We start from the raw sequence: 5,009 nt of genomic DNA, 5'->3' as shown, positions 1-5,009 counted from the left end.
TTGATGGTCGGGGGAGGGGAGCTTATGGTGGGAAGGCGAGGGGAGGCTGGTGAGTTTGGAGGAGTGGTGATGGCGGGGCTTGGCTGAGGCCGAGGATGTCGATGAAGGCAGCAGAGGCTGATCCGCCCGCCTCAAGCGCAGCATCATGGGCTCCTGCATCTCGATGGTGTCCAGCTTCACACAAGAGCAGCGGTCCAGCGATGTGAAAAAGGCCGTGTACAGCCCCGTGCCCACCCACCCGGCCACTTTCTCTAGCTGCTTGCAACCGCTGCTGCCCGACCTGCGCAGCGACGAGCTTGCTGCCGGGCGGGGTTTGTGCAACATGTTCCTGTGTGTGTGTGTGTGTGTGTGTGTGTGTGTGTGTGAGAGAGAGAGAGAGAGAGAGAGAGAGAGAGAGAGAGAGAGAAGCCCGCTTCTCTGCTTAGCTTCTGAGGTCCTGGCACCAAAGTTGCAGACGGGAAATGAAGGGGAAGATGGACCACAAGAGGACACACACAACACTCCAAGCGTGAGCTGTGATCATGTCCTTTTGTATGCGCTCCCCTCCACATGAAAGAAACATCCTACTCCCTAGCAAGTATAGCACTAGCTCTCTCAGAGTGAGCTTCAGCCTTCTCCTCTGAGCTTTCTGCCTCTCTCACTCTCTTTGACTCTTTCCCAACACTTTTGTCTCTTTCTTGTCTCCACCTTGCCCTTTTGTTGGTTCTTAGGGAACATCTCTTTGTTTGTTATGACTCATACCATTTAGATTTAGGTGCCAAAATTATTACATTTTGTGAGCTCTAAACTCCCACCTTCCCAAGGGAAGGTGGGATATTTTTGGGACATTCAAGCCCATGTCACGCGTAGGATGTGTTGGATCCCTAATGTGCAGGTTGAGGCCATAATGTTTTGACACACAATTATCCATTTTCACTCATTGTAACAATTTACCTACCTACCCACACTTGCGATTGGGTGTTTTGCCAATGTACAAACATACAATAAAACCTTAATTCCTCTCTTATAATAGTTACATAAAGCATTTCATATATATCACCAAAAAAAAAAAGCAATGGGCAAGCAAGCAAAGTGACGCTCCTTGAATAAGAATAATTTAAAACAAACGCATGTGTCAAGGTCTTGGCCCTACATATAGGCATGCAATGGCAAGCTTCATTTGATTCCCTTATCGACCCTAAACCTTGAAGACTATGGTGGATTGCAAGGCCTCCTGGGTCTTCACACAGGGTGCATCCCAAATTTGGGCCTTCATAACTTGAAGGCCCAAGGAGGTCCAGGCATATTGTTCTTGTGAAAACTATAGTGATAAGTAAATGTGCATAACCTAATTTAACATGCACTCGGTTGAAAATTGAAACCCTACGTCAAATTGCAATTTTCAAGCTTAGTGATAAGTAAATGTGCATAACCTAATTTAACATGCACTCGGTTGAAAATTGAAACCCTACGTCAAATTGCAATTTTCAAGCTTAGTAAGGGGGTGGTCACAAGATGCAACAAAGCATTCCGTATGTTGCAGCCTTTAAGTGACTGCATCAAAATAATTAATGTGGCATGAGTTCTCGCATGAATTAGTTATAAGCAATGCCATGGATGCCCCCATCAATTGCGCCCATCGTGCCCTCTCCATCCCTACCCATTGGTTGCCAAAGGTACCACAAACTACGTAGCATGCATGTGCCGATTACTTCTACAAATTGTAATGCACATGACCACACTAGGTTTCCCACTGCTTGCTCATCATTGTGTTGAGGCTTAGTTTGCATAGTTTTCTCTTACTGATAATCATGCCTCACGTGAGCATTATGTAAGTCCACGAAATCAAATTACTGCCTTTGTCAATGTGACATGGTGTTTCAGTCTCACTGTTTTTTACAGTCACTTTGTGTGCTAATTGGTAGTTGAGTAGCATGTGCATAGGTCTTGTAAGAAAGGTGGGGCAACTCAGGTGTATGCACTCAAGTCCCTGGATTGGCACAAGATACTACAAGTAAGGCTTCTTTCCTAAATTTTCCTCTAAAAATTGAGTTAGTGTTTGCCTATGTGTAGTGTAGTTTATTCTAAGTGAATGTGGCTCAAAGAGGTAAAGTGAGGTGGTGCTCAAGTTTGGAGAACTTGTGATGTAATTAGCAAAAATGACCTTCTCCTTTCTGACATGTTGTTTTAAATAATGATCATGAGCTTGAAATTATGTCAACCATTGCTTCAAATTTCTTTATGTAAGTTTGGCAGCTCCAAGGACATTGAGATACATGCAATCCTCACCACTCAAATTTTGGCCGTGGAGGTGGTGCGAGGTCCATTAACGTGATCCAAGTTCATCCCCTTGTTCATGTTGTTGAGGAGGTATCATACGTGATGGATGTTCCTCCTTGAGAGGTTCATGAAAACTCTCAAGGACTTTGTACATCCATGGGCACAATTGGAGGCAAGCATGGTGGAAGGATGGATTGTGCAAGAAGCTTTTGTGTATATGTCTAGATATCTTACCTCTAGGAATCCCACCATGCCCTATCTATGGATTGATGAGGAGGATTCTTGTATGCAGTCACATGTGCCTAGTGAAAGAGGAAAGCTCATTTTAAGATAGAAAATCTATTGTATTGGTGGTAAAAAATTCTTGTATCCTTAACTCAAAGGTTGGACTTGTGGGCAGAGGCAAAGGCAGCACCAGAGAAGGGTAGTGAGCATTGTCATGATAGAAGACATGCACCACCAACCCCTCAAGAGCTTAAAAGATTTCAAAACCTCATCAAAGGTGATGATGAAGTGGGTGGACTTGTGGGCAAAGGCAAAGGCAGCGCCAGAGAAGGGTAGAGGCATTGTCATGGTGCACCACCAACCCCTCAAGAGCTTCCAAGATTTTAAAACCTCATCAACGTGGAGTGTCCGCATGCATATATGTGTGAGGTTCAAGCCCAAGGTGCAATAAGCACCTCAAATGAATGAGAGTATGCAAAGGGGCGTGTGTATTATCGTCGTATTATCTAGCTTGCTGCAAGGTACCTAAATTCATAGCATCTTGACATTTTTTAAATTGAAGATTATTCTTTAAATATGAGTATATGTTGGGTTCAAGCCTTTGTCGGTGTGTCTAAGTCATATTGGATCAAGCTCTATGATTAAATCACAAGTTTATGTGGAGTTTACATGGGGTAATTTTGCATGGAAAAGCAGCTTTCTATATGTATCCTTTTTAATCAATCTATATAGCGTGTTTCTTTCTATTGTGTCAACTATTGCTCTCTCTCTCTCTCTCTCTCTCTCTCTCTCTCTCTCTCTCTCTCTCTCTCTCTCTCTCTCTCTCTCTCTCTCTCTCTCTCTCTCGTTCATCCTCTATCTCTACCATGGCTCCTCGACTCCATCTTCCATAGCCTCAAAGCCCAACAAGTGGTATCAAAGACCAAGTGAGGGCCTTAGGTGCCGGACAAAGTGGTATTCTAAGACACTGTTGCTAGCTATTGGCTAAGGTAAGCAGAGCCAGGCAATGTCTAGACGATGGGTGTATGGGCATTGGCATCTCCCAATGTTGTCACTTTTGTGGCACAAAGCTTTGGACGTTAACAAGGTGGCACTAGGGCGGAGTTTGTAGTCGACTAGCAACATATCAAAACACTATGAAGATATAGTTCTTCTCTGCACATTACATTTTGAAACGTCGTATGTAGTCCCAAGCAGTAGAGCCTCACTTTGGGTTATCTTCAATTTCTTTTGGAAAATCTCTTTGAGAGCACTACAAGAGGTAATTTCTTTGGCAAAGCATCTTGAAAAGCTTCCAGCTAAGCAAGGTTTACCAAGGTGGTGACAAAGGTGCCATGTAGAAGGCGAGAACAATCCCAACAGGTGGGAACTATCCTTAGAAGTCCAAATAGCGGGATCAGTCACACCAGTAGTAATTATCGTAGGTAGTTACTGTAGTAACTCCTAGGGGCTATAAATAGGACCTGCTACATTTTAATCGGGCTTCTTAATTCTTAGTTTCTTGGCTTAGTTTCTTGTCTTTCGGCGTTAGCTCTCTAAACATTCGCGGGTTACGAGCTCTTCACCTCTAGCTTCACTGTGTAATCATTACTTCTGTAATCATTTGAGCTTAAACCCATTACACACTGTGCTGGTTGTCCTTGAGCTATTAATCTGAATCTGCAAATACTCTTTCCAATCTTCCAGTATGTCTCTCATCTCATTATACTATTCCAGTTCAGTTCACTATTTTAGTCCAGTCAATTCTCTATTCCAAGTTCACTAACTAAACTGACAGCATAACCAGTAGCTTTAAATTCTAACACTGGAATCAATTGTTTGAAGAAATTAGCTCCAATTCCATTTTGGCGATCACGGTGGTTAGAGCTGTTCGCTCTTCGACCAGAAAACTCTTATCTCCCAGTTATAATTTTCAGTTGTGTTGATGGCACCCAAAGCTAGTCGTGGTCGTAAATTGTCAACCCGGCTAGGCATTGAGTCCAACCGCGTCGACCCTATTCCTGAGGAATCAGAAAGAGAGTCTGATCCTAAGAAGGACTGGGTGATTGAGACTGAGGCTCAGGAGGAGCACAGTTGCGCTTATGAGGCCAAGGACTCTCAGTACTCTAGTCATTCCCAAAGGAGAAGGGCTGAGCGGGAAGAACGCAAACCAGGAGTTTTCGGTCCACATACAGAGACGTTGGGGCCAAGGGCAGCAAGGGTAGGCGTCATAGTTTGAGTAGAAAAGCCAGAGAAGAGAGACCGAAACTGAGACTGAAGAAGAAATTGGTTGGGATGCTAATATAGACAACTACAAGAAATATTCAAGACGAAGCCAGGCTCCTAAGGTCAAAAGAAGCAGAGACGACGCTGACCGGCATGATTATACTTTTTCATTGAAAATCTATTTCCCAGTGTTCAAAGAAGGAAAGAAAGATGATCCAGATGTTCATATCCTAGCTTTTGAACAGTATGCTGAGTTGAAGAATATTGATGAAGATGACTAGGGAGAATATTTTTCTCAGACACTAAAAGATGCAGCAAGG

At 43.6% G+C, this 5,009-nt stretch overlaps 1 long non-coding RNA gene across 1 annotated transcript; it reads left to right on the top strand.

Moving 5' to 3' along the window:
- The first annotated feature begins 553 nt into the window (after positions 1–553).
- On the top strand, positions 554–3,061 carry LOC147449566 (uncharacterized). The gene is made up of 2 exons (XR_015189442.1): positions 554–1,993; positions 2,228–3,061. It is a non-coding gene; the product is annotated as an uncharacterized LOC147449566 (long non-coding RNA).
- The last annotated feature ends 1,948 nt before the right edge of the window (positions 3,062–5,009 follow it).

This window comes from Adiantum capillus-veneris, chromosome 10 (assembly GCF_014529385.1).
Source record: "Adiantum capillus-veneris isolate H3 chromosome 10, ASM1452938v2, whole genome shotgun sequence".
NCBI lineage: Eukaryota > Viridiplantae > Streptophyta > Polypodiopsida > Polypodiales > Pteridaceae > Adiantum > Adiantum capillus-veneris.
Note: the sequence above shows the minus strand (reverse complement) of the source record. Positions and strands in the feature narration are given on the sequence as shown.